At 43.4% G+C, this 19,383-nt stretch overlaps 1 long non-coding RNA gene across 1 annotated transcript; it reads right to left on the reverse strand.

Moving 5' to 3' along the window:
- Positions 1–249: 249 nt before the first annotated feature.
- LOC146766698 (uncharacterized) lies at positions 250–17,426 on the reverse strand. The gene is made up of 3 exons (XR_014957417.1): positions 16,162–17,426; positions 11,615–11,772; positions 250–6,631 (listed from the first exon to the last, which is right to left on the reverse strand). It is a non-coding gene; the product is annotated as an uncharacterized LOC146766698 (long non-coding RNA).
- Positions 17,427–19,383: the final 1,957 nt, after the last annotated feature.

Raw genomic sequence — 19,383 nt, forward strand, 5'->3', positions numbered from 1 at the left:
TTATAATTATATAATTATAATTATATATAAACCATATATAATTATAATAAGTATATAATTATAATTATTATAATATAATAACAATATAATACAGGACTTAAAACTGAACCATTTGGGACTGCATGGGGATGTCACATCTAGGGAATGGAGCATCTCTTCCTACAGGGAATTTCAATCAACTATGGGAGAAGAATTTAGAGTATTTTATTTTTTTGTCCCCACCCTGCAAGGACCAAAAAAAAAAAAAAAAAAAAACCCAGAAAAAAATCAATATATATATTTCTTTTTTCAAATCACAGTTGGCAAATTAGATCCACATTTCTTTGGGAGAAATAGCTTCAGCACAAATCATCTCTATCAAATGAGATTTCAAATATCTTGTGTTTCCAAGGTTTTCATGGCTGCTTATATAATACAGTTACTCTATAGGAAGAGTTATCCCCTGTCCTGGATTTGTTGACATAATCTTAGCATCATATTTCACTTTTTGGGAGATATTTTGGCTGCATGTGCTTAGCTGGTGCACTTTGGGGATTTCTGAGGTTGGATTTGCCATGGAAACACCATTGACTGATGGCCAAATTTTCCAAAGAGAGGCACAAAGATAATTCCATTTTCCACAGCTGATGGACAGCGGGGCAGGAGGAATTTTAACTCATCTCCCTGTGGAGGTGGACACGTCAAGAAACCACTGGAAAAATGCTGATTATTTCACCTGTGGAGTGGAATTGCCTCACAGAGAACATTTGGTGTTGCCCTACTTGCCAGGGACGCCTGGGAAGTGTCACGGTGACAGCAAAAAGAGCAGCCAGAGCCCCACTGAGGTCACAGATCCAGTGGGATCCTGCAGGAGGGCATGAATCATTTCATATCAGGAATTGTTTGGAATGTTTTGTCCTGTGGTGTGACATCACCCCCAGCAGGACTGGGAGCGCACAGCGTTTTACAGGTTTACATCTCAAACACGCTTCTTGTTCTTCTGACAAGAGGGCAGGACAATCAAACTTCAACATGGATTTGATAATTGATAAAATCTGATCGTTGATTTTTGGGACCCTCACCTGCAGAGCACAGGAGCTGCTGGAGAGAGCCCAGAGGAGGCTCCAGGATGATCCCAGGGATGGAGCAGCTCTGCTGGGAGGAAAGGCTGGAGAATTGGGATTGCTCACCTGGACAGGAGAAGCTTTGGGGGGACCCCACTGTGGCCTGGAGGAGCTGCAGGAAAGATGGAGAAGACAACTGACAAGGGATGGAGGGACAGGACCCAGGGCATGGCTCCCACTGCCAGAGGGCAGGGATGGGTGGGATTTTGGGAACTGGGAATCATTCCCTGGGAGGATGGGCAGGAGCTGGGATGGATTCCCAGAGCAGCTGTGGCTGCCCCTGGATCCCTGCAGTGCCCAAGGCCAGGCTGGACATTGGGGTTGGAGCTCCTGGGACAGTGGGAGGTGTCCCTGCCACGACAGGGGGTGAAAGGAGATGACATTTAATGTCCCTTCCCACCCAAACCACTCTGGGATTCTAGGAAGAAACACACAAACTTTGCAGTTTCAGTCCCACTCCAGAGTTTGTGGATCCCTCTGGGCTCTGCCAGAGTTCCTCACTTCCAGTTTTTCCCTCAAAGACCTGGAATATCCAAGTGCCAGCTGAAGGCTCTACAACCATGTGCTGTTGGGACAAAGCAGCAGGAGAGGCACTGAAATTTCAAATTTTAATATTGTACCGTTTATTTTCATTTTGCCAAGAAATGAAATTTCACAGAATTGCAAATTAATGGAATTTTGTCTGCAAAAAGACAGCAGGATTTGATTTTTTTCCCCCCGGATTGTCAGAAACAGAAAAGAAAGCCTTTTTCTCCTAAAACAGAAATTATCACTGAATAGCAATAAACACATTTTACACTTTATGATGCACGAGTGTTCAGGCTTCTGAATCAAAACATTGCTGTTTGGAGCTGTGCCTTCCTTCACCTCCTTTTAAATCTCTTTTGTAGCACAAATTCCTTTCTTTTCTCTCTTACAGGTGGAACAGTGGCTGATAGCAAAAAATTAATCTATTCAACAGCAGCAGAATTTGTCAAAGCTTGATCTATGGTTCACTCTGCCTCTAAAAAACAGCTTTTCGTAGAAAGTTGATGTGTTTTTTTTCATTACTGAGGCAGCTCTCTATTGAATAACAGCGTTCCAACACGTGCTATTGATCCGTATATTGGAACAATTCTTACAGTTCAGGCTGGCCTGTGCATTTATTAAACATTTACTGGCATTTTCTCCAAGGTCAAGGCCATGCACATGCCTGGATAAAGCCAGTGAGACATCAGGGGCATGTTCTTTATGCTTCTATATTATTTAAAACTGATAAAAACTCGAACCACAAAAAATACAGGTGTAGAGAGCAAATGGATTCATTTAAACCACATTTCGTTTGGGTTTATACAATGAACCTGGACTTAAATTCAGATGTAGAATTTGAAGAGCAAATAAATCTGAAGTATCTGATTGACTTCAGCCTGGCTACTCTGGATCCACCCACGCTGCTGGAGGAGAATCTCCCCAGCTGAAGACAATTCCACGCCCAGTGAAAGATTTAAGGGTCTCAGTTTTGAACAAATTGGCACTAAATATGATGGGAGCTCCAGGAAGCAAAACTCCTCCCTGAAGGACAGAGAATCACAAAATCACAGAAGGGTTGGGCTGGAAAGGACCTTAAAATCATCCAATTCCACCTCCTGCCATGGGCAGGGACAATTGCCACTGTCCCAGGCTGCTCCAAGCCCTGTCCAGCCTGGCCTTGGGATCCAGGGGCAGCCACAGCTGCTCTGGGCACCTCCCTACCCTCACAGGGTGGGATTTTTTCCCAATATCGGATCAAAACCTCCACTCCTTTATGTTATGGCTATTTCCCCTTGTCCTATCACCCTTTGGAGCACCTTCTGTGTCCTCTCCTGTGAGCTCTGGATGTTCCTGGGCTCGTTTCTGGTGATCTCATTCCCTGCTGAGCTTTTCCTGGGCTGTGCACTCAGTCTATAAATCTGGTCTGGTTTTATTGACAGGACCTGCAAAGCAGGAACGCAGAGACTGTTCAAAGCCACCTTCCACCCACCCCATCCTGAATACGGAATGATTTCCATAGGAAGGAAAAACTCCTCAGGATTTCACAGAGCAGCCTGGCAGTGTTTCCTTGTTCTTGTAAACAATTTTTGAGGAGTGTGAAGAGCTGCAAATGGCTCTGCTGTGAATCGATGCCTCTCAGGTATAAAAGGATGCATTGTCACAGGATAATATCTCTGCTTTTCCCCTGCTTTTTTTTTTTTTTCAATACTGGCAAAACAAACGCTCAGCTTGAAAATAATTCTCATAATATTTTGGATTGCCACTTGCTCGACAAATATGAGCAAGTCAAAACGAGAGGGATTTGCTGTGGTAGAACCAACTCCAGAACTAAACAGGAGCCAGGTCCTTCCCAGTGCTTTGTGTGCTGGACAATCAGCTCCTAAGCAGGGGAAAATTGCCCTGGGGATGTTCCAGTGCCACACTGGATATAAACATTCAGGTTGGAGACAATGAGGAATCCCTCCTAAGTGAGAAGACCCCGCAGTTTGGGAAGGACGTTGAGATGCTTGAGCACATCCAGAAGGGGCAACGAGGCTGGAGAGGGGCTGGGAACACAAACCCTGTGAGGAACCCCTGAGGGAGCTGGGGGTGCTCAGCCTGGAGAAAAGGAGACTCAGGGGTGACCTCAGCACTCTCTGCACCTCCTGAAGGGTGGCTGTGCTCAGCTGGGGCTGGGCTCTGTCTCCAGGAACCAACAGAACCAGAGGACACAGCCTCAAGCTGCACCAAGGGAAATTTAGGTTGGATATTAGGAAAAAGTTTTTTACAGAAAGGATGATGAAGTTCTGCCCAGGGAGGTGGTGGAGTCGCCATCCCTGGGTGTTTAACAAAGCCTGGATGTGGCTCTGGGTGCCAGGGTTGAGTTGAGCTGTTGGGGCTGGGTTGGACTCGATGATCCTGAAGGTCTCTTCCAACTTGGTCATTCCGTGATTTCTGTGAAAACATCTCGTGATGTTTATGGAACTTAAGAGGGATCAATATCCCAAACCTTCATTACATGACTCTGTTTCCTGTAATGGTTCAAAGTCCCTCCCACCAGTTTCCCAGGCAGTCTGGAGCCTGGTGTCCCTTTGGCATGGCTCTTCCAGAGGGAATTTAGAGGCTCTGCTTCTTCCACTGCCTTTATTTTTTTCCCCAAAATTCATGTTTAATTTGGGTCTATCAGTTTTCCTTGTCCTGTAACTCCTTCCAAAAGGGAACAGATTATTTCAAAAACAAAGTGAGCTCAGTCTGGTGCACTAAATGACATTTCCCGTAAGGAAAGTTGATGGCCTTCATGATTAATAAATTAATTGAGAAAACAAATAAAAAAAAGACAAGGGAAATGGATGCAAGTCTCAGAGTTTGGAAGATTTAACCATGAGGGGTAACAAGGAATCAAAGCAGGAACCATAAAAATGTAGAAAAATAGGAATTATATTGCTATAAGAAGTTCTCAGATATTAAAATATTTTTTAATTGTCCTTTAGTGCAAAAGCAACTTGAAGAAAATGCTTAAACAAATTCATCAGCACAGGGTCATTTTTTTAAAATGGTTTAAAATGTTACTAAAACAGACAAACCCAGGCACAAAAGAATGTCTGCAATTTTAGCAGATGATTACTAACTGCACTAATTAAGTCGCTTTAATTGACTCAATCCAAGTCAAGAGACAATTCATGTGAATATTGCTGCAAGACTCAGCAATCATCATTTCCACAAAGTAACTTTTAAATGAGTTATCCTGCAGCTTTTATTGCTCCCAGTCCATGATTTAGAGATCCCCAGGGCCATGGATCACTGCTGAGGCACTGACGGTAATCAGGAAAAGTTTGGTCACTGCTCCTACACCTTCCCTGGAAACTTTGGAGGGTCCCAAGATTGTGGAAGATAAAGAAAATAAATGGGAACAGAGGGAATATATATTCTGCTTTATTACTTTATTAAGCTTTCTAAATTTTTGAGCACTTTTAAAATATCAAACCATATCTTCAGGCTTTCCCCTGAAGAATTCCCTTTTTTCCGCTCTTCTTAATTAAGAGATGGAATATTAAAAATTCATTTAAAGGCACAAAACCAAAATATTTTCATTTCTGCAACCATTGCTTCTAAAAAAATAATTTCTCTACCTTGAAATTTGACCTAATCTTATTACTGAAAGCGGGCAGCTTCAAATCATGGGATGGTTTGGGCTGGAAGGGACATTAAGGATCATCCAGTGCCACCCCTGCCATGGCAGGGTCACCCTGGACCATCCCAGGTGGCTCCAAGCCAGGTCCAGCCTGGCCTTGGGCACTGCCAGGGATCTCGGGGCACCCTGTGCCAGGGCCTGCCCACCTCACAAAGAGGAATTCCTTCCCAAAATCCCATCCATCCCTGCCCTCCTGCAGTGGGAGCCATTCCCACTTATCCACGAACAATAAAACTCCATCAAAAAATCAATTAACCAATGGCATCCCCACACACCAAACTCTGGGTAAGTGAAGACACATTTTTTGGAGCAGGAAGCATCAAGGTCTCTCGTTTTCTGCTGCCTCATGGTCTAGTGGAATTCCCTGGGATATTGGGAAGGAATTCCTGGCTGGGAGGGTGGGAAGGGGCTGGGCTGGAATTCCCAGAGCAGCTGTGGCTCCCCTGGATCCCTGGCAGTGCCCAAAGCTTGGACAGGGCTTGGATCACCCTGGGATGGTGGAAGTGTCCCTGCCATGGCAGGGGTGGAATTTGATGAGCTTTAATGTCCCTCCCAACCCAAACCATTCTGGGATTCATCCCCACAACACCTTCGCTTCCATTTGACAAGAACAATTAGTCCCTCCACTTCCCATGAAATCCCTGCATGGATTTGCAGCAGGTTTTTTATTGTCGTTCCTTCCCTCCAACCTGATGCTTTCAGCATTCCTGGCAGCCAGCAGCATAAACCTCTCACTCTTTTATTTGCAATCCCCAGCTCTCTTATTTATCTTTCTTTTTAGAAATTTCAGGCTCAGAAGTTTAACAGAGCATTATAAAGTTCCCTTCCCAGGTCACCATTGAAAGGACCATATTTTCTCATTTATAGCCAGTGTTTTACAAGGGATCAAAACCTCCAAATTGAGAAGATAAAGATCTTACCTAAAGACATATAAAAAGCTTTGTACTAAAGGAACAACTTTGAGGCTATTTTAACTCAGACAAATGAAATATCTGGACTAAAAGTGCAAATATGTAAAAGTAGCTCAGTTATTTCTGAATCTTTGAACTTTTACTGTCACTGCCTTAGAAATTGTTTAAACATATTTATTTCTGATGCAGTCTCCTCTAAAAGATAGAAAAACTAAACTTTAGCTATAATTTGTTCTCACTTAATTTTTAAATTATTTTTTTTCTTCCTGAAGATATCCCAGAAAAATATTTGTGGCCAATATTCTGTGGTAGGTTTAGCTCATCCTCTTCTAAAAAAATAAATTGAGGGAATAAATTCGTCTGAAATCTACAAGTCCATCCATGAAAAATGTTCTTCTGTTCAGTCCCACAGCGTTCATTCTCCTCAACAACTTTTTCTGTGGGGGAAAACAAAAACACGAAATTAAACTCACTATTTTTAACATAATGGTCTGCATCCCTCTTGGTTTTTCTTTTAAATATGGGGTTCTAATTTATAAGGGACAGTGCTGACACCATGTTCTCCTTTTTATTTTTGACTAGTTTTGGGAAGGGAAAGTCACAGTTGTAGTGAGCTGGGAGCTTGGCAGGGCAGTTTCTGGTTTGAAACTCAACACATAAATAAATAAATCAAAGCACTGTCCAGATTTGAAATCCAGCTGTCAGGGGTGATGCTTTAGTGCCGCACCTGTGAAGTTTTACCACCTTTCCCCTTTTTTTAACCTTATTTCTCCCCGTTCAGCCCAGGTGAGTGAGCACAGAGCAGCAAGTGATGCTTTTCTCAGCACGAGGACCTGCACAGAAAAGAGAAGAAAAAACCCCAAAACCACAGGGAACAACTGCAACACAAAACTGAACTGAGACAGCCAGGAAAACACTGAAACCACGAGAACGTGCAACAACTGCAAGGAGGAATAAAGAGGGATAAATAAATATAGGTAGCACAATGCCAGAGTTTTAAAGTTCTAATGAGGGCAGTCATTGAAAATTGATTTTCCCCTCTGTGCCTTTTTTGATGTGAATTCCAACCTTTTGTTCCCTCGGTGGTTTATGGGAGGAAATTGTTATATTTGAGGAGAAGGTCAGTGCCTTTGCTTGGAGGGGTGGGCTCTGCAGTGGGATGGGTTTGGCACCTTGGGGATGGTGACAAACCCAAAAGTCTCGGGCTGCTGCAGAGTTTGAAAGGTGCCAAGAGGAGCTGGAGGCTGGAAAAAGCTCCGGGAGCTGCTGGATTCTGGCAGAGGTAAAAAATGTGGAATAACATTCGTGAAAAGGGAAACCCAACAAAGAGACAAAACCTGTGGGAGAAAGTGTCTCCTTTTGCCAGAAAAGATGTTTTATGGCCCCATCATGCACTTTCCAGCTCTTCCTACCAGATATTCTTGGGGAATTATTAAAACTGCCTCATGCCTGAAAAAATATGATTTTAAATCAGAAAGAACTGACAGAGGCTCCCTGCCTTCATCCCCAGAGACTCAGGCTGGGGTTTCAGCAACACATCCAACATTGTCCCACACACCACTCCCCCAGAATTTGTTCCCAGCCAGGAATAAAGATTTGCAGAGTTCCAGAGAAATCACATTTTCCCTTTTCTGAGCACACCCCAGACCACCAGAGCTGAGGGTTGGACGCGCCTCCTTCAGCAGCCAGCTGCACAGGAGTCCCTCTGGCCTGAGAGCATGAATAATATCAATAAATTGGGCTGCTCAGCATGAATTATATCAATAAATCGGGCTGCTCAGCACAGCCCTGTGGCAGCTCACACGCTGTGGGGTCAATAACAAAGATTTCCTCTAACAGGGCTGGGAGAGGGCAGGAGCACAGAGCCAGAGCTGAGCATTCACACCAACAGAGCCCTTTGAGCAGTAACAAAATGCAGAACGGGTCTGTTCTCCCAAGTGAAGCAAAAGGAATGCAGAAGAATTAAGTCAAAGAAGTGAAAAACGCTGATTATTGTTATTTTCTGGTTTGGCTTGGTTCCTGTTTTGCTTATTCTCTCAAAACAGCACCAGCTCTCTTTACCATCCACATGTCCCCACACATGTATGCAGAAATCCATATTTACAAACTTTCTGGGTTCTGCCCCACAGACCAAAATTATTCCTCTGCCTGTCCAATAACCAGAGTTATAACAAAGAAGGAAATAAGATTTTGCCAAGGCACAGCAGTTCTGGCCCACTGCTCCTTGCTGCTTTTCAGCTGGGATGTCACTTCAGATTACCAACTTCTGCCCAAAGTGCAACACAAGCCCAACAGACCCGTTTCTGTATTTTTTTCATAATTCTGCATGCACTGACACTGGATAAATAAGACAGGTAATGTTCTAATATAATTACAGTGACATAAATCAGAAAAAAATTAATCTTCTTCAGTATCAATCAAATCACATTCTGAGCTGCAGTAAACCTTTAGGTTTATACTTGAAGGCTGAAAGATGAGTTAAGGGTATAAAATTTGGCTAAGTAATGAGTAAATAGGTGCATAAACTGCATTTAAGTGATGAATGAGCTGAAGGGGGGGGAAATGGTGTAGGGTTACGTAAGGGAGCACAGCTAAAAGGGAAATAGCTCCTTGAGAGTGACATATTAGATTGTGAAATTAGATTACAATATCAGGTTGTCTCTCAAAGGAAGAAGGAAAAACATTATCACTTAGATAAGTTAAGGTATGGTTGGAGAAAATACCCCAAAAGCTCAAGCATGCAGCAAATATCCCAGGATCTGAGGGGACAGTTTGGAAAATAAATGTTGGCAAAGTCACGTCTCTAGTTTCCCAGTTTTCCTGCCATGGACACCAAGGGGATGATACAAATAGATGATACATCTCAATTAAAAAGATATAATTTATACAATAATCTATATATTTATATTAGGAAAGGAGGAAAGGCTCCTCAAGCCAAGCTTATTGAGATTCCAAGTACACCAGACCCTGTTCTCCTCACAGGAACAAAAATATTTCAAGGCCAATTTGCATTTCATAGCCAAGGGCATCATTTGCAGGTGACTGAACAATCAATTAAAACAGCTTGAGTAGGTTTTTCTGTACAGTTTTGGGGTTTTTTTGTTTTTTTTTTTTCACAGAACCAGGTCATTGCTGCTCATTCACATGGTTTGGGGCATTTCAGACATTAATAACACCAAGTTCTCCTCAAGATTTCTGGTGCTGACGTATGGATTTACGTTTTATTATCCCCTAGCTGGTGGAGAACTGAACCCACCCCTTCCACCACCCCCAGACATTGATCAGCCTCAGCAGGGTTACGGATCTGTGCTGCTGAAACTGCTCTTAACTTCACTAATTAAAATTTATCATTTCAGTGCAGACCAAGAAGCCATCACAAAAAGCACCAATGGTGACTCCGTAGCCTTGACTTTGGATAAAATAAAAAAATAAGTCTTTGTGAGTGGGAAAAACAGTGGGGGAAAACCTTTCTGGTTTGCTCAGAAAGGGCAGGGATGCCCCAGTCCTGGAAATATTTATTCAAGATCAGGTTGGGTGGGGCTTGGAGCAACCTGGGCTAGTGGAAGGTGTCCCTGCCCATGGAGGGAGTGGAATGGGATGGGATTTAATATTCCCTTCCAACCCAAACCATTCCAGGACCCTGAGGCAGTGGACAGAATGGATTTGGATGTCTGAACAGATTTTGGAATAATCCTGCTTACCTTGCACTGGTTCAAAAGCAACAAGCTCGTAGTCCACATCTTTTTTTATAAATTTTTTTACAGTTTCTCTCAGTTTTTGTGTTTTGATCAAGTCCAGCCTCATTCCAGGAACATTGGTCAGCCTTCAGAATTTTGTAATATAGATACTGTGTTTTATTGATTTGAATTTAATAATTAAAGCTTCATCCTTGCATTTACAAAATATAAACATTTAAAGCCTCGTTATTTAATTATGTCATCTATTGCTCTGGTAAAGCAATCAAAGCAATGGTTGGCCACTCAGATATGTAAGGATGTGTCCAAAACTACTCCTTTTACAGTTCATGAGGGAAAAAAAAAATACTGGAATTGAGAACATTTTTGCAAATCAAACATCCCAGTTAAAAATGTCACTCTGTATCAACTGATACATTTTATTCTGGATCTGACAAGTTTAAGTAAGATTTGTATGTCTGTTGAGTCATGTTTGAAACCCAAATCAATTTGGAAGCAGCAAGAAATCCAATTGCTGTCCTTTGCAGAATGTCAGAGTATCACCCTTCTGCAACTGTGCTGCCAAAAAAAATAAGGGAGAAAAGGTAAAAAATGGAAATTGCGAACGGTCCATAGATAGTTTGGTTTTTTTTTTTACATGACAGGATAAGTGAAAATGGCTTCAAACCAAAAGAGAGCAGGGTTAGACGGGATATTAGGAAGAAATTGTTCCCGGTGAGGGTGGGGAGGGACTGGCACAAGGTGCCCATCCCTGGAAGTGTCCAAGGCCAACTTGGACGGGGCTTGGAGCAGCCTGGAGGGTGGGAAGTGCTCCTGCCCACATCAGGGGGTGGTTATTTATTCAGATTATGGAGTTTTTTCTGCTTAAAAAGTGTAATTAATGATTTTAAAAATTTCTACAGCTTCTACATTTGTGTCCTGACAACAGCCTCATGAACTGAGCACACAAGCTTAGGAAGAAAACAGGGCAGGAAAAAGGGAAAAAAGACTCCATGAAACGACTTAAAATTTGAGTAAGTCTAAATGAGGACTAAAAACCTGAAAGCATTTCACAACCTCTGTTCACCAGAATAGGAAGGAGTTCATCAGAAACACAAAACCAGGTGAAACAAATCCTGGCAGGGGGTTGGAATGAGACCTTCAATATCCCTTCCAACCCAAACCATTCCATGATTTGAATTTGTAAATCAAAAGAGGGCGTGTTTCTCCAGATCCATTGTGCTACTTATAAAAATTCCAAGTGCTGCTGCTTCCCTGTCCATCGTGGAGTCCCCTCAGGTGCCCAGCTCAAAGAAAAGCTCACCTCTCCACATTTTCCATGCTCAGAGCACCGTGTGGAGCTCCACAAATGAGAACCAACCAAGGTGAGGGTTCTGAGGTGTCCCAGGCAGCTCCACCTCAGCCTTCCCTGGGCTGGAGGAGGAAGGAAGGAGGAAATCTTCAAGGTGAAGTTTGAATTTTTCTTTTCTATAATTAATTTTCTGCGTGTGCACTTTATATTTGTCATTGAAGGAGATAATTTATTCTCCTCTCCACAGATTTCTGAGCAGCCAAATAAAAGTTTGGGGCTATGGCAGAGCGTGCAATCCTGATGAGAAAGCAGAAAAATCAGCACTGCTGCAAACCCTCCCCTCACTCCGAGCCCTTTCTTCCAACTGGGCTGGAACAAGAACTTTCCATCAAAGCCAGGAGAAAACCACAGACGATTTGAAACCTTCATCTGACCTCTTGTTTCCAAAGGGTTGTGGCTTGAAGCTCGGGGTCCTTCCAGCATCCTTTGTTCCCGTCAGAAGTTCCCTTCCAGGCGGCCTCCGGCGCTCCGGCCGCGCTCTCGCGGCAGCTCCCTCTGCTCTGCTGGGACACCAGCGGCTCCCTGACCTTCCCTTCAAACAAAAACACACAAAAGGGGAAGGATGAAACCAACCCGAGCACCAGGAACACGCGGAGCAGGCAGCAAATGTTTCGGAGTTCAGCAAAACTCTCCCGGCTCGAAGCGTTTTGAGCCTGGCCCTGCAGAGGAGCTTCAGTCCTTGCTGCGCCTTAGAATGGATTTTGTACCCTCAGGTGGGTAAACCCAGGCAAAACCATGCTGGGACAGAGAGAAAAGCAGCCAAAACCCCACATAAAATAGAATTTAGGGAGCTATTTACGGACAATTTGAATTAAACAGTTTATTAGTGAGCATTTGAATGAATCTATGTATTTTTATATCGCCCCAGCTCTTGGGTGGGTATAAACAGCAGGCTAAAATAGGAAAGTTAAACTCCTGGAAATCAGGGTCTGTTAACAAGGTTTGGGTGTCTAAATAAGGAGGGAAATGACCTTGAAAAGGCAGATTTGCTACAAGTGCTGTGGGAAGAAAAGATCAGGAGGAGCATTTTCATATCTGTTCAGCGTTATTGCAGCAGCCTGATGACAAATTTTTGAGCTGCTCTTTAAAAGACAAAGTTCGGGGAAAAAGACAGAATTTGAGTATCAACTACAATATTAAAAGTGAGGTAATTTCTGACATGGAAGCATCTCAGAAAATACAGGAAAAATAAAAGTGTTTTGAATAAAACTCCTAATAAAAGTATTTAAGCATAATAAGAGGGTTAGTGAGCCGTTGTGGGGATACAAATATTGCAGTGTCTCCTAAAATAAATCCATTTTAAGTGCACAGGCTACTGGAGATGTCGAGGAATCACATTTTGCATCTTACTCCTTGCTCACGCTCAAATCTGAGCATAACAACCCAGCTCCCAGTGCTGTGTTCTCCCTGCTGCTGCCTTTTCATTTTACAGCCCCACTCAAGCACCATTTCTTGGAGCTGAATGGAGCTCGGTGCCTCCTCTGCAGAGATTATTTTCACAGCAATAATCCACTTTTTTTATTTGCCACATCAGCCTGTTGCTGATGAGGGAATATAACAAAAAAAAATTAGCATTTGTGAAGGGGCATTTTAGCTTTCCATCTATTTCTTTGCTTTTAATTTTCTCAGACATTTGTCAGGAGTGAAGATTGCTGAGGGGGAGCAGGATTTTCCTGTCATGTAGGGGTTTTGAACGGGGTTACTTTGTTTTCTGCATTTTTTACCTCATCTTTTGAATCATCACAGCCATAATTTGATGTCCAGAGTCACTCTGCCTTATTTTTTACCTCGTATGACTTGAATTGGAGCCACGAGCAAGTTTGGGTTGGATGGTGCCAGAAGAACAATCATTGGCATCATGAGGAGCCCTGAGAAGGGTGAAAGGTCTTTTTGAACAAACAGGAGTGTTGTTTTGAGTGAATATTAGGACTTAAAACGAAATCTTCTCCTTTTAGGGCTTTTATTGAAAAGTAAGAGACCATTCAGGGAGAAAAAGAGCCCAAGATCAACCAAATAAATTTCTCAGAGAGAGAATTTATTGAGGTTGTGGAGCATGTAGATGTTGAGTGGAAGTTTTCCAACCTCCTTGAACACTGACCTTGGAAATTCCACGGAACCATCTGCTCCTGGAATCTGTGTAATCTTGGGATCAGGGAATATGAATTTCCTAAGGGCTGGATTTTTGGGGGAAGCAGAGCCAGGGAAGCATGACCGACAATTTCCCAGCCTGGAAATCTCTGGAGTTATCAGCACAGATAGTGAGGGGAGGCTTTATGATGTGCAGGGCAGAGCTGATTGCAAAACTCACTTGAAATGGATGATAAAACAGGGAGAGACGGAGCTTGGCTGGCACTCAAAATTTAAATAGAGCATAAAAAGCTGTTACTTTATTATTTCACGAGAAACTAAAGGAAAGTAATCAAGAATACTTGTATACAACTTATTGTAGTAAAAAAAAAAGAGAGGGGCTGTAATTCAGATTTTGGAATCCAGCAGCTTTATGAACTAAAGCAGCAATAAATCGAAAAATAACAAAATGAAATAGAATTTAGGAAGCTATTTAAGGGCAATTTGAATTAAACAGTGTATTAGTGAGCATTTGAGTGAATCTATGTATTTTTATATCGCTCCAGCTCTTGGTTGGGTATAAACAGCAGGATAAAATAGGCAAGTTAAACTCCTGGAAATCACAATTACTGCATTTTATAATGGCAATTTATATTTACAGTGTTCACTGCTCAAAGCTGAAATTGTGGCAGCTCTGTCTCTTTGCAACCTGTTTAGTACAAGACACATTTCCTGAAGGTTTCAGAAAAATTCATTCTCCCATACACATATCCCACATGGACAGCCCCAAGGCTTCCTCAGGACACAGTTTTCCCTAGATACAGGGGTGTCTAAGATCAGCATGGATTCTATTTGCCATCTGTTTGAGGTGGGGCAGGTTTCTTATCTCTCCCAAGAACAATGTCTCCCTCAGGGAGAGATCGTCTGTTAATGGCCATTAATGACTCACTGCATGGCTGGGAAAGTTCCATCATCCCATGGTGAGATGCTCCACCCAGAGGGAGGAGCCAAGCATTCCTACCTGCATAAAATCAGCATTTTTGGGACACCAGGGCACCCCTTCGCTGGATTCCCAGAGGAGCAGCTTCTTCCCTGCTGATCCCCAGAGGAAGACCAGGCCCAACTCCTCCATCCCCAGACTCCAGGGCAAACTCCACCCTGCTCCAGATCCCCGCTCCAGCAGCATTTCATCTGCCACTGCAGGAGGAGCAGTCACCATTTCACTGGACTATTCCCAACATCCTGACTCCTCAGGTTTCTGATTCTATCACTAGTTTTGTTTGTACTAATTACAGTTTCTTCTTATTATTATTATTTTTATTTAGTTTTTCTCCTAGTAAAGAACTGTTATTCCCATTCCCATATCTTTGCCTGAGAGCCCTTTAATTTTGAAATTGTGGTAATTCGGAGGGAGGGGGTTTACCTTTTTCATTTCACAGGAGGCTTTTGCCTTCCTTCACAGACTCCTGTCTTTTCAAACCAAGACAAGGGGGATATTTTACATCCCTGCTTCTGGGTCAGTTCCCAGAAGGAATGTTTTGTGGACGAGTTATTATTTGTGATTTCACAGGAGTGCAGAGGGGTGTAGAGTGGTTCAGTGAAAGGCCCCTCCTGGAGGAATGTGTGGTGGAATCTCAAGGCTCCTGGACCTTTAATCCCCACAAACAGGGGGTGGGAAAATCTCCCTATGGAATTGGGGTGTTGATCTCACATCAGAGAGAGAGCAGAGGGAAGCAATGCAGGGAAGGATGAAGCAGAGGGAGAGGGAATTTCGGTGAACACTGTCTCAGCAACACCAGGATTGTGAATTCTCAAAAGAAACAGATCATAGAATCATAACACTAAATGAAATTAAAGTTGGAAAAGACCTCCAAGATCAAGTCCAACCTTTGACATATCACCACCCTGCCCTAAACCAGACTGAAAAGATGCAACCTCTTGAACTTTTCCAGGGCTGGGGACTTCCAAAGCTTAACCACTCTTCCAGTACAAAAAAAATCTTCCTAATGTCCAGCCTGAACTTCCCCTGACAAAATGTGAGGCCATTTCCCATTGTCCACTCACTGGTTTACTGGGAGAAGAGGCTGAGCCCCTCCTCACCATGACCTCCTTTCAGGGAGATCATTGCAGAAGTTTTATAGAACATTTCTTTTTGTTAGTGAAAAATTATGAAGTTTACCTTAAGCATCAAGGTTTTCTCTTCCACAAGAATAAAAAGATTTATCAGAGTTGTTATTGAACTTAAATAGCAAAATGTCTTTAAGAAAAAGCTGTTTGTGCATCGGACCTCAGGTCAGAGGTGACTTGGAACAGGACAAAATGTACAAACTTTATAAAAGCAGCACCTCAAAGCGAGGAGAGAATTGATGCCTTGTGCAGGCTGAGCTGGAGCAGAGCTGGGCAGAGTCCCAGAATAAAGCAGGGATTTATTCAAGGATCTCCTCCATGGATCCACCTTGGGCAGCACCAGAGCCCAGCCAGGGCTGCACCCAAATGACCCAAAATGGTCCCAAAATGCACGAGCGCTCCCGGGGCTCTCCCTGGGATCAGTTCTGCTCCATTGGCACCTTGGAGTTCATTGTCCCATTCCAGCTCCAGCCCATCAGTCCCACCCTGCTGGTTTTTCTCTCTCCAGCCCACGCTGTTTGTGCTCCTGGGCTGAGGTTTGGATCATTTGTCCTTGGTGCCCAGCTGGAGCAGGAATTGTTTTGTCTCTGCTCTGTGAGGAGAGCTCAGCATCCCATAATGTGAAACCCAGACCCACACACTGAAGCAGCACAGAATCTGAAAAATAGAAAAGCTCAAACCTGAGGCATCAGTGCCACCAGTGCACTGTTTCACTCCCGTATTTTACCTGGAAAGCTTCCCAGAGATAAGCAGGCAGGAAGAGAGGGAGGGATTAGGATGTCTTGCACCTCTGGCAGCGACTTCAGTCAGCGCAGGGAAGGTGTGAGACATCAAAGCAAACTCTCCTCTGATGGCGGTGGTGGCAGCCCACACCTCGTTTGACATCTGTAATTAGTGTCTGGAGGTGCCAGGGAGTGAGGACTCTCAGCTGCAGCCTTTGTAAGAGACAACAAAGCAGAGATGCTTCTCTTTAGCCTTGATGTACTTTGGGTTTTTAAAGCAAACACAAGTGTTAAATACAGAGCTATGAATAGACTGGGGAAAGGGGAGGCCAAGTAGAGCTAAGGCTGGAGCCAAAGGACTGCAGGACAGACTGAGAAATTTCTTTTTGTGCTTTGATTTCTTCCCCCTCCCTCTCTCAATGCTTATTAACCTGTGCCTGCCTCAGAGCAGCCACATCTTCACAGTTCTGGTGGCTTCCCATGCCCAACCTGTGCCTGAGGCAGCTCTGCTCCTTCCCAAAGGCTCTCAGTGAAGGCTGAGGCTGGGGGCCTTTCCCACAACTCCCTTTTCCAGGAGGATCCATGCTGATCTGTCGCCCTGATTCTTAAGATTTTCTAAAGCCTTTGAGTTTACATTCTGTTAGAGAATTTTCTCACACAACTTTCTGTAAACAACACATTGTTCACATTCCTTCATAGGGCTGGAGAAACTTGATGTACTGGTGGTTTGTCCAGTGTCATTGGAGAAGTGGCACATTCACCCTCCAATCCACTGTCACCTTTGAAAAAGTATAAAGCTGGAGTCAGAAAATAAACTTTTCTCTTTTCTCCTTGCAAATAGCAGTGGCTTGCGTTGTGCTTTCACGTGTCCTATAGCGACACTGATCTCTCCCAGCATGGCCAGGACCTGTCTCTGTGGCTTTGACAGCTGCCAGCCCCATGAGTGACACTGAAAGGCACAAGCAGAGCTCCCCAAAACGCTCCTGCACTTCTGGCTTCTGCATCATATCATGGAACTGCTGAAACTACAGCGACAGCAAATCTTTGTTACACACAACCAAAAAAAAAGAACTCTGCAAAACCCACAGAGAAGCCAACTGTTGTCAGATGAATTTCTCTGCCATTCCTCAGCCAGAGACTCTCTTAGAGAAATTCAAGGGCCACCAGGAGCATCAGCCTGCTCTTTCCTCCAGCAGGCTTATGTGTCACACCCAAGATTTATCTTGTCTAAAGATTTAGAAGTAAAAATTTACATGAAGCTTCTCAATTTGTTGTTTTCACAGAAAGGTTCTTCCCTGTGAGTGTTAAAGGTGTGCCATCCTCTACTCTTGAGCTGAAAGAAAATAGAAATAGGAGGAGGGAGGAAAAAAAAAGAAATAAGGAGAACAAAAATTTAGGATGGATAACAGGAGAAACTTCTATTTCCTAACAGACAGATACAATGAACTTTGAAATAACAAATTGGTCAAAATATCAGAAATAAACTACAGTGAATAGCTCCTGCCCTGGCAGGAGATGAACTTGTTGCAGAGTAGCTTTTATCCATCTCCAACTTTAGATTGCACCAGTAGAAGGAGAAGAGGGTATCAAAGGAAATTGCTTTAGGAATTCAGACTCACTATTGGTTCTCTGTCCTCAGGGATGTGGTTATAAAATGAAAAACATCTCCTTGAGCTGCCATAATGGCAGAAGGAAAGAGAAATTCCTGTTTGGGAGATAATGTTTGTGAGAGAGGGGGAGACAACAGAGGAAAGTCAGATTTTCCCAGCTAGAAATGGCTCTGCTGTGACTGGGCCAGCAGGAACCTGGGACAAGCAAGAAATCTTTATTTAAGGATTAATTGGCACCTTTCAGCAGCACAGGGCTCCCATCAGTGGGAAGAGAGATTTTTTGAAGGGTAGCTTAACCCTCATGTTATCCCCATGAAGATTATTGAAGTCCCAGTGGCCTCAGAAAGGGAATTGAGGCTTTTTAAAAGAGAAGGATCCTCCCTAAGTGCCCCTGTATCCATTTCTCCATTTCTGTTGAAGGGTTGTCATTAGAATATTGGGATATTTATTTTATAGAGAAAATCAAAACAAGGAGACTTCTAAGAGCTTACCTGGGGAAAAAAAAAAAAAAAAAAAAAAAAAAAGAAGCTTGGTTTTTCTGGAGGGAAAAAGCAGTGTTAAAGTGCATCCTAAAATATGCTGGTGTTTGGGGAAATGCAGGAAATTGCTGAGATGTTCTGAACATCTTTGGGGTGTTCTGTTTTCCCTCTCTTTCTCAGAATTCGTTTGTACTCCCTGGGGACAGATCTTAGTCAGGGACGACATGAATTTTCCCAATTTCCAATAAAGTCTCACAACATCAACACCTTTGCAACAACAGCCAGGTCTCCTCGCTGTGTCAGCACAATTTTCCATGTCTGTGTTCCTGGGGAAACAGATCCTGAAGTGGCAGAACAGCAGGAACAACCTTTCCTGCAGAATGGAAAACCAAGAAAAATATTGCTTTCCCCCCTAATCCCCCAGTTTTAAGGAACAGAGCTCCCACAGAAGTGGTGCAGACAACAGGAGCTTCAAATGCAATTTCCCAAAGCCAGAAGCCTCAAAGTTAAAGAACTCACCAGAGAGAAAATATATTTTTAGCACTTTACAGATGGATCATTTAATTTAGAATATCCCCTTCTGAAACATCGCCGAGATTTCTCCTAAGAAGTGAAGCCACTTGGGCATCCAGGGAATTTCACATCAATAAAACAAGTCATGCCTCTCCTGCAACTTTTATGACTACAACCATCTCCTTTCCCCTTCTTCTTTATTCCTTTCTGCTCCTCCAGTGACCTCAGCTCTGTAATTGCTTAAGGAAGAAGGAAAAAATGAAGATTATTGAGGTCTGAGCTGCACAAACTGCTCTTCCTTCTCCCTCTCCCCCAATATTCCTGCTACTGGGATCTCCATTCCTCAGAATATTCTTTAGATGAAATCTAAGGATCAATTGTGTCAAATTTCCAGACTTCTAACCAAAAGAAGGCAGGGATGGATGGGATATTGGGAAGGAATTTCTGACTGGGAGGGTGGTGAGGGGCTGGGCTGGAATTCCCAGAGCAGCTGTGGCTGCCCCTGGATCCCTGGAAGTGCCAAGGCCAGGCTGGATATTGGGCTTGGGACGGTGGGAGGTGTCCCTGCCATGGCAGGGGTGGCACTGGGCGGTTTTAGTGCCCCTCCAACCCAAACCATTCCATG

The sequence above is a fragment of the Lonchura striata genome, chromosome 9, assembly GCF_050655825.1.
Source record: "Lonchura striata isolate lonStrDom1 chromosome 9, ASM5065582v1, whole genome shotgun sequence".
In the NCBI taxonomy this organism is placed as follows: domain Eukaryota; kingdom Metazoa; phylum Chordata; class Aves; order Passeriformes; family Estrildidae; genus Lonchura; species Lonchura striata.